The 10889-nt window shown below is 41.4% G+C and overlaps 1 protein-coding gene and 1 long non-coding RNA gene across 3 annotated transcripts in view; both read left to right on the plus strand.

Moving 5' to 3' along the window:
* LOC138972869 (uncharacterized) overlaps window positions 1-10889 on the plus strand; it is a 301337-nt gene that overhangs the window by 87837 nt on the left and 202611 nt on the right. The window lies entirely within an intron of this gene.
* LOC138972855 (uncharacterized) lies at window positions 1126-5603 on the plus strand. 2 transcript variants are annotated; one of them, XR_011457783.1, is made up of 4 exons: window positions 1126-1252; window positions 1617-1748; window positions 2488-2571; window positions 4545-5603. It is a non-coding gene; the product is annotated as an uncharacterized lncRNA (long non-coding RNA). The 2 variants fall into 2 exon arrangements; XR_011457782.1 differs by lacking the exon at window positions 1126-1252 and having other exon boundaries at window positions 1280-1748.

Here is a 10889-nt window from a genome sequence, read left to right on the forward strand (position 1 = left end):
CAAATTAGGTGTGTGAGAGATACTTAAAATTTCAAAACGATACCTTTAATGGTTCCAGAGTTACAATGATTTTAGTGTGTCTCTGGGTACAGGTGAACCCAGGAAGCACGGCAAAGGTTAATCCTTATTGTCAAAAAACGATAACAATATTGTAGCTATAACCTATTGACATGAGGTGCAGCCAATCGCTGCTTTCAGCTGTCAGTTCAATAGGTTTACAGCTACATCATTGTTGTCGCTAAACCTGAATTTTGACAAGAATCGACGTGTGCAAGAATCCACGTGTGAGCGGCCCATAAACATGATCCTGCACAGGCTTACATAATAATAAAATATAACTTACATGTCGATTTCTCTTTGGGTGTCGATGTTTCTTTGGGTGTCACCTTTGCCTCCTTTTTCTGGAGTTTGGACTATGTCCAGGTAACTATCCATAAATTCAGCGGATAACTCCGCTTCTTCTTCTTCCACAACTTCCATGACCTGATCCATGTTGTCCCTGAAAAATCACTCCAAGACGATCAGAATACAAACAAACAAGGTCATGTGCAAAAGGTAAGTGCACGATCGGAAAGACGACACAGAACGTGAGCATCGGGTGGACGTCACGACGTGAAAAACGTCACAGCGGGTGTACGACACGCTAAAATTCGGTCAAATCGGGTGCACGACACACACATCTGCAGGAATGATCACATTCTTCTTACGATTACAGCTGTTTGCGGGGGACTACAACTACGACACTTGGCAGGATTGGTGCAGACATGTTTAGGTTTTGGTAGAATGTATTAGCATTACTTACAAGACGCGTTTTCCTCACGATTTTGCGCTCGAAGCGATAAACTTTGCAGCTGTGCAGCGACGGGTCCGTCATTCGGCCGATTCACGGGTAAAATACGCGAAATACAAACCCGAAAAACCCATTGGCATTAAGTATAGACACTAACAGAACTAACCTGACCTATCTCGATGTGCAACACTTCGTAATACTTCATTTATAGAGATAAATAGCTTCACCAACCTCTTTGAATTTCCCCTGAAGCAGATGACGGAAGCGTCGGGAAGAAAGTTTTCTTAACACAGTGTGGGAAGAGAGTCAGGGGTGTGAATTCATCTAAGCTTAGTCACTCGTATTTTTGTTGTAACATGTTCCTGTTACTTGTATCTGTGGACGTTTGAAGACAATTTCTCTAATTTTGCTGTCGCAACGGTTTCAGCTGATCAGTGGACCTTTTACATTAGTTCTGCGTTGGTAAATAAACTCTATTTCAGTTTGATGTTGATTTTTTATTCTGGTTGATGTGCTTGGTTTTGTGTTATTGTTATACTTGTATGTCCAGGGGTTCCTTATAATTATAATGGTGGTCCAGTGAACGATACCTTCCGCCTGTGGTCAGAGCAATACATTTGCAGATTTTCGGATTCTTCTTCTTCCTTTGGTTAGACCATAGATGTACGATCTGCACGCTAGATAAAGTGAAGCGGTAGGCTAAAAACAGCATACATTAATGAACAACATTCATCATAATAGTGGCCAGGTTGATTGTGTGCGCAATTTAGAATAATTCTATGCATGCTTGGTTGTATTTGATTTCACAGATCTATCACACTTTCAGGGAACTGGGAAGCCGTTTGAGCTGATGTGCCCATGTGGCGAATCGATGTGGGCGTAACCTGCGCACATTTCTTCTGAATTGCACTGAGGATGAACAGGAGGCACTGACGGCAACCCAGACGTGTTTACCAAGGTACGCATGTCCTGCATTTGCATATAGTGTGTAGTTTTGCAGAGAAATATTGACTTTCAAATTGATCTGATAAGTTTTGTTTGTTTGTTTGCTTAACGCCCAGCCGACTACGAAGGGCCATATCAGGGCGGTGCTGCTTTGACATTTAACGTGCGCCACACACAAGACAGAAGTCGCAGCACAGGCTTCATGTCTCACCTAGTCACATTATTCTGACACCGGACCAACCAGTCCTAGCCCTAACCCCATAATGCCAGACGCCAGGCGGAGCAGCCACTAGATTGCCAATTTTAAAGTTTTAGGTATGACCCGGCCGGGGTTCGAAGCCACGACCTCCCGATCACCGGGCGGACGCCTTACCACTAGGCCAATTGTGCCGGCGGTTGCGGAATCATTGATTATACTATTTGCTGAAATACTCTGTTTCAAAATTAATATCTCCGTGCAAAACACACCAGACAGTCGCCAAACTCATATGTGGACACACACACACACACACACACACACACACACACACCACACACACACACACACACACACACACACACACACACACACACACACACACACAGCCAGCCAGCCCCCTCTCCTTCCACATTTGACAGAAATCTAAATGTTGATACAGTTTCACAATAAACAAAAGTATGAGAATCAGAACACTTGTCAGTGTTGCTACGATGTGGAACTTCAGTAAAATTGAATAGTGTTTGATTTCTTAACATGCATCTTGTGTGTGCAGGAACCTTACTGCTTCGCTGAGGCAGTTCACTTTCTGGAGATGGAGCTAACAGTAATGCGACGAAACCTTGTGGATGCACTTCATGTAAGTTTAAGCTTTCTGTGGGATACAGCGCAGTTACATTTTGAGAATGCTGCCTTATTTTGCAGTCTTCTCCTTAAAAGGTGGAAAAAATATACATATTTTTAAGTTCAGTGAGTGCTGAGGCCTGCAATGATAAAATGTTTTCCTGAACTAAGTCTACTCAGAATTTCCATTCGTTATGGTAAAGTAGTGCCGTAAACACTGAAGCCAGCTTTAGTCAAAGCATGGCCAACAGACAACACGCTGCTGATCCGCTTGGATCTGCCATTGCCGCTAACAGTGTATGCAGGGTGCATTCAATATGACACCCTTTTCTTTTGAAAATATTCTCATCGGAGTTTATGATTGGTTTTGACAGTGATCGCTGGCCTCCAATGGTCGCTGACAAGGTGTTTTCCTTCGGTTCACGTAGGTTTAGCTTGAGATCACGTGAGTTAAAAGCGATCCGTTTGTAAGTTTTGGTTAGTTTGATCTAAATAATGAAATATTTTAGAAAATTATGATAGAAATTAGAATGCATTTTATATTAAAGAATGCATTCCATATCATAGAACACATTCTATATTTATAGAATGCATTCTATAAAATAGAAAACATTGTATAATATAGAATGCATTCAATCATACTTGTCATTTGCCCAGAAATGTATTCTATTATAGAATGCATTCTATAACGTCCAACAATGCATTCTTATGATAGAATGCATTCTTATGATAGAATGCATTCCATAAAGCGCCACAAAACTTCTACAGGCCAGCTCGGTATGGTCCCTGCTTCGAAAGCAGATCTACAAACACTCTCACACACAGCTCTCTCTTTCTCTCTGTCTCTGTCTCTGTCTCTGTCTCTCTCTCTCTCTCTCTCTCTCTCTCTCTGTCTCTCTCTCTCTGTCTCTCTCTCTGTCTCTCTCTCTCTCTCTCTGTCTCTGTCTCTCTGTCTGTCTGTCTCTCTCTCTCTCTCTCTCTCTCTCTCTCTCTCTCTCTCTCTCTCTCTCTCTCTCTCTCTCTCTCTCTCTCTCTCTCTCTGTGCGTGTGTGTGGCTGTGTGTGTGTGTGTGTGTGTGTGTGTGTGTGTGTGTAGTTCTGCTTTTCTTTGCGGGGCTGGCCTGTTGTAGTTTCGGGACATTATGCATATAAATTATAATGCATTTCAGGACGTTAAAGAACGCATTCTATCATAAAAAGCATTTTGGTATTTTGTGTAAATAGAATGCATTTTATCATAGAAGGCAGTTCGGGACGTTATAGAATGCATTCTATAATATAGAATACATTACATGATAAATGATTTCCTTATAATTCATTATTTAGATCAAACCAACAAAACTTAGGTAGTTTCTTTACAAACGGATTACTAGAGGGTGCATTCAATATGACACCCTTTTCTTTAAACTAAAACTCATCGGAGTTCACGATTAATTGCGACAGTGATCTTTGGCTTCCAGTGATTGTTGACAAGGTGTTTTCCCTGGGTTCACATAGGTTAAGAACGAGTTAAGGAAAACGGGCGTGCTCAAGGCCTCGCCACATTAGCAGTACGGTTTACTGCTTACCTTATATAAACAATTTGTAGAGTGCCATTTTCCAGAGTGGCCACGCGCTAATGAAATCCTTGCGAAAGACCTATTTTAATTCTACTTTTTGTTCTTAGGGACAGACTCCTGCTTCAAGAGGGATTACTTTTTACATTCAGTCGTGTGTGCATGTGCGTGCATGCGAGTGTCATTGTGTGTTGGGAAGGTGAGAGCGAATTGGACGTGACGTATTTGTTCTGTTATGTGACCTATGCCCGTTCTGGAATAAAAAAAAGTTTACCTGTAACTGCGATTGTTGGAGATCTGCTGACAGCAAGAAGAAGTCCACTATTAGTTAAGATTTACACTTCAGTGTTATCAATTAAGTACAAACGTTTAACACAAACCTGTTAAGAGTTGGAAATGCATCATGTTCTAAAACTCACTTTTATTTCGAACAGGATGTTCCGGACAGCGAGTTGAAAACTAAACCAAAGACCAAGGGCCTGGAATCCTCCCAACTCTGAAGGGTGTTTTTGTTATCGGACTTTCGTGTGTGAACTTTCAAGATGGGGTTTACCAGAGCTCCGTTCATATTATTTAATAGCAACATATACCGAGCAACAAAAGAAACGCGAAAAAATTCTGCAATGTTTGATTGACAAAATCTCGAACAATTATGGAGTTAGAATTATCAAACCACAACATTTTGATGAAGGCATGTTTGACACAGCTGTTGCGTGAGTATTTTGATGCTGCGATTGTTTCAACACACGGGACAAAACGAAGTTTTGGAGGTCTCGCTCAGTCAGCCTTCATCGCGTTCTCTGGCCACTGATCGGACACTGGTTGCTTCCAGTGATGTTCCTGGTATTGTCAGCGGCTAAATTGAATCGATGTCGAAGACGTTGTGGAAGGAAATTGCGATCTTGTCTTATTGGGGTAATGCGAAAAAATCTACCGCGTTGCATAACTGCAGTGCTTCCAATGTCACCAGAACATTGCAGAAGGTGATAAACTGTTGACACATGCACGTTTAAAGCACATGCCAGCGCTTCTGGATCACCCCCAGCTTTAAATCGACCTGGCATTTTGGTGGTGTCAATCTTGGCATCCTGGCTGTTTCAAAAGTGAGACTGGCAGCAAGCGTGCCATGGTCTCTTTTGGTTGCTAATGCATTAGTGAACACATCTCACATATCAGATTTCTCCTGCTCTACTTGCACGTGCTGCGAGCGCGCATTATGTGTTTTACGATAAACCTGCTTGTCTTGTGTGTTAAAACAGTCACAGCATCAAAATAATCACACAAAAGCAAGGTCAAACATGCCTTCATTAAACTTTTGTAGTTTAATAATTCTAACTCTATAATTGATGAAGATTTTGTCAATCAAACAATGACGAATTTTGTTGCTCGGTATATTATGTGTTCAACAATTCCTACCCCAGACCCGTTTGTTCTGCGACTGCTGCAGACATTTCTTTTTGTCAATTAAAAATGCTTCTTTGCTCACAAAATTTGATTTTAATGTCTTTCTGAATTGTATGACAGTGCAGGATGAAAGTGTTCCAAAAGTGTTCTAAAAGTGTTCTAAAAGTGTTCCAAAAGTGTTCTAAAAGTGTTCTAAAAGTGTTCCAAAAGTGTTCTAAAAGTGTTCCAAAAGTGTTCCAAAAGTGTTCCAAAAGTGTTCCAAAAGTGTTGACCTGAACACTTTTATGTGTTCAGAAGTGGTTACAGCAGGGTGAACACTTAAAAGTGTTCAGATGTGAACACTTTTGGAACACTTTTGGAACACTTTTGGAACACTTTTTTGTGTATAGAACACTTTTTGTGTTCCAAAAGTGTTCCAAAAGTGTTCTACTAAAATGGTGTTCAGAAGTGGTTACAGAAAGGGTGTTCAGGAGTGGAACACTTTTGTTTAGAGTGTACACAACATTAAAAGGACGAAGGCCCCGCGACTGTGCCTGCCTCCTTCTGTGATTTAGGTCAGCACGTTTTTTTGCGTGGAATTGTGTAATATTATCGCAGTCACGTAGGCAGTCTCTGGTTATACGGTTATGAACAGATCGATATGATATGATAAGCTTACCCAGACGCCGATGTTACTTAAATTAGAACTGGTTATTCAGGGAAATCGTTCACTGGAAGTATTTGATACTTATGCAACCCTTTGATCAATTTGATCCTCAAAACATTACTCAAAACCTTTTAAATTCATTTAAATTATACAAATAAGAACATTAAAAACTAGAAAATTTAAAATTACGAGTTCAGAAAATACTCGTACAGAAAAAGTTGAAAATTAAAACAAAGTTTGAAATGGTCTTGACTGCTAAAAGATTTGAACTCGTAACTATAGTCGCAACGAATTGGCTGTCGGGCGCTCTACCGATAACTCACCAGGTTTACTATCCACAGTGGTATTACACGTGAGTTTTCGATCATGACCTGGGTATCAGTATCGACTCGTCGGTTTCGTGTTTCCCCGATCGCCTATGGCCGGGTTATTGAAAAAAGAGAACAAGCTGTTAAAACGGACGTCGAGAGAACGAATGCAGTTCACAGAAAGTCTCCCTTACAAGTTATTTCATCGATCCCGTGCGATCTTGATTTTCAATTTCATTGGAGATTATTATAATAGTATACTTTGGGGCTGGTGTAAAGCTGTCATCTTGTATGGTAAATAACGGTTTTGATGCATGCACTGTGGTTGATGGAGTAACAAAGGGACTTTAAGTTTTCGTAGAAGGTCACAGAACGTGTGCCTTACGAGTTTTTTTATTTATCGAGTGATAACGTGATCTACTGTTCTCTTTGTCTCAACTCTAGCTAGCTGCTCAGGGTCCGGTAATATGTAGCTAGTCATCGGTCGGCTGACCGTGAAACTGACGGTGGGTCGACGTTGAACCGCAAAAGTCAGTAATATGAGCGCGAACAACTGCCGGTCCAACTGAAAACAGTCGCCCGACTGCGGTTGGGCTTACAGGCACCTTTTTCGGTCGATCGACCGCAGTGTCTCTACTTGTTTTAACTTTCTGAGCGTGTTTTTAATCCAAACATATCATATCTATATGTTTTTAGAATCAGGAACCGACAAGGAATAAGATGAAAGTGTTTTTAAATTGATTCCGATAATTTAATTTTGATAATAATTTTTTTATATTTAATTTTCAGAGCTTGTTTTTAATTCAAATATAACATATTTATATGTTTTTGGAATCAGCAAATGATGGAGAATAAGATGAACGTAAATTTGGATCGTTTTCTAAAAACAATATTTTTTTTACATTTTTCAGATTTTTAATGATCACATTTTCTCACCCTGTCCTTTACCACCCACAAAAAAAAATAAAAAATTTGAGTTTGAAAAAAAAAAGTTTAGGGTCGGCGCCGAAATTTAGATACCGGTACCGCCAAAACAGGACCGATGTTTACATCGGAAGTTGTAATGTTCTAAAAATACCACTGAGCGGCTGACTGTCTAGTCAGCCGACTGTCAGTGCTACCGCGCTGCACATATTACCCGTCAAAACACGGCCGGTCAGCAGACTGCAGTCAACTGACTTGACAGTCAGTCGACTGTGGTTGCTCGACCGTCCAAAATACGCTGTTCATATTACCGGCCCCAGGTCTGGTTTAATAGCTGCGGTCTGCCCACCGTTGAAACAAAATGTCGTGCTAACCGCTCGTTTGACCTCACCGGAATAAGCAGAATAACTTCGGTGACTGCGAGTGAGAGCTATAAATAAAAACAAAACACACATTCTTCTTCGTTCCAACGTGAGTACAGCACTCACCAGGATACTTTAAGCAAGCGATTATATTGTGGGAAATAAGCCCTGGAGCCTTTGTATCAAACGTGTTTTGCAGTGAATGACTATTTGTATGGCAGAGTGATGAGTAAGATTAGAGACAAAAAGCTCACATATATTATCAGATAAGACATAAAATGTCGCTTAAGGCGTCATTAAAACACCTGTCGGCCTAAACATCACACTTAAAATAAACATTCTTCATCGAGACTTTGCCATGCAAGAACTGAAAGCCGAAGAAAAAGCAGACGTCAAACATACACCTGCCATCAACCAAGAAGATCTGAAAACCTTGTACGGATCAAAATGCATGTCTCCTAACACCCCCACTGGCCTTGTGAACAAGGTTCAGTTTGATATCCGGTTTTATTTTTTTAGACGGGGCCTGGTAAACTTTGAAAAAATGACGAAAGACACCTTCGAAGTGAAGATGGATCAAACAATAGGGAAACAATACGTAATCAAGCGGTTGGATGAACTTACCAAGAATCACAGAGCTGGAGACGAAGAACTTGACGTGACTGGAGTCATGCCAGAGACTGGGGACAGCAGCTGTCCAGTGTACAGCTACAATAAATACCTGTCTTTGCTAAATCCAAAGTGTGAGCGTCTTTGGCAATTCCCTGTCAACACGTTCCATGGAGATGACGAAACATGGTATGACAACAGACCCATGGGCGTCCACACTATGAAGAAGTTCATGGCAAAGCTGAGTGAGCAGTGTCGATTGTCGCAGATATACACAAACCACAGCGTGCGAGCGACGGGTGCAACACTACTCGCAGACAAGAACTTCAGTCCAATTGACATTATCAGTGTCACCGGTCATAAAACTGTGAATTCCCTGCAGCCGTACCAAAAAACATCAACCGCCAAAAAACTAGAGATGGCAGCTGCCATGTCATCCCAGCTCACAGAGAACAGGCAGGTGGCATTGCTCCCAAGTCATACTTCGCGGGGAGAACCAGCCGGAACTTCGAGGGAAAGCAGAATCGAACGCGGTCGTCTCGTTGCATCGGCGACTGTCACAAGCCAGCAGACGATCCTCACAGGACGTGGAACTCAGCAACGACGAGGTAGCAGCTCTTTTCGATCCGGAATACGAACCTGCATGCCTCAAACGAGACAAAATCCGCCAATATTCCATCACTGTGACCTCTCGCATGCAACGATCAATATTCAATTCCACTGACATTTAACCGCATTTAAGTGCGCATGCGCAACACAAATGTGCAACATTTGAGATGGCTCTTCCGAGAACTGTACGTTCTAATTTCGGACGTTCTGTTTGTAAGCATTTTCGAGTTTGTGTTCTGGTTTTGTGTGTGTTTCTATGTTAATATGCATAGATAAGAAGGGACACGTTCTGAAATAAACTTTTTTGGGAAAGATTACTTCTTGAAAGTTGAAAGCTGAAAGTGTGCTGGGTGCTTGTTCTGTTTGCTCTGTTTACCTTGTAACCAGCCAAGCCAAAATGGCAACACTTTACTCGCAGGGTCGCTTCGGGTATTATGTTTGTCACCACGCACGGATAATAAAACCGTTATTTCTAATATGCTGACTGTTAGCAAATGATAACAAGACATGTCTCGAAAACTATCAAAATCTTTTTTCTCGACATGTCTTGTTATCATTTGCTAACAGTCAGCATATTAGAAATAACTCATAATAGCTATTCTGACATTATATTCTGTGTTAAAATCATGTTTTTGTCATCAACCAGAATGGTCCATGTCGTTGATTGCAGACGACGGTTATAGTGCGCATATCCCTTTGTGCATGTATCAACGGAAATCACCGAACATTGAAAAATCCACAAACATGTATTACAGAGAAGACTCGAGATAACCGGATGTTTAGCTTTACCTCAATATGCTAGGAATCATATGACGTCATGACGTATCATGCTTGCCTACGTATATTCTATGTTCGAAAGTCTGACTTCTGTTGGGGATTCGCGTGATGAAGACTGCGGTAAATCTGTAGAACAAGGATTGTCTCAGAAGAAACGACTAAATGTTTCAGACCGGTAACTTCATTTCAACATTGCACTATACAATGGACGTTCTATGTGACAGGAGAGTTTGCTGATGTTGTGTTAAACATGGGAAAGATCGTCTGCTAGAATCAGAGATAAGGTCACTTCAGATTGCAGCTTCTGGAAATTTGCAAGGTTTGTTGCCTGTTAAAGAACTGTATTTTACACGTAATGTAGACCTATGTCATGTACATTAAGCAACAAAAATTACACACACAAAGCAAATGGCATCGTCTGTCGACTAGTCACATAAACAAACCTGGCGAGGTATGCGTGTACTTTACACACGTGGAAGAAACCGGAACCATGCGTCTTTGTTATTGCCGTGTACATGTTTGTGTGTGTGTGTGTGTGTGTGTGTGTGTGTGTGTGTGTGTGTGTGTGTGTGTCTGTTTGTATAAGAGAGAAAGAGAGAGAGAAAGAGAGAGAGAGAGAGAGAGAGAGAGTGGGTGGGTGGGTGTGTGTTTGTGCGTAAGTGTATGTGTGTTTGTTTGTAAAGGTGTGTATGTCTGTCTGTCTATATGTGGGGTGTGTTTTGTGTGTATGAAGTGTGTGTGAGAGAGTGAGTGAGTGCGTGTGAGTGAGTGTGTATATGTGTACGTGTGTAACTTGGGGTATGTGTGTGTGTGTGTGTGTGTGTATGTGTGTGTGTGTGTGTGTTCGTGTGTGTGTGTTTGAGAGAGAGAGAGAGAGAGAGAGAGAGAGACACACACACACACAGAGAGAGAGAGAGGGAGAGAGAGAGAGAGAGAGAGGGGGGGTTTGTCTTTCGCTGGGGTATGCAGTGCCTTGGCGTTGCACATCTACTTAATTTGTAATGTTAACGTTAGTTGCTCGCCTTGAGCCTGTTTAGATTAGGAAGATGCTGTCAAAGGCGAGTATACATGTCTGCCTCCATTCTGCTCTTTTATTTACCAAATTCACGAAATGTCGATTCGAATCTTTGTTTGTCTGAC

The sequence above is a fragment of the Littorina saxatilis genome, linkage group LG8 (genome assembly GCF_037325665.1).
Source record: "Littorina saxatilis isolate snail1 linkage group LG8, US_GU_Lsax_2.0, whole genome shotgun sequence".
Classification (NCBI taxonomy): domain Eukaryota; kingdom Metazoa; phylum Mollusca; class Gastropoda; order Littorinimorpha; family Littorinidae; genus Littorina; species Littorina saxatilis.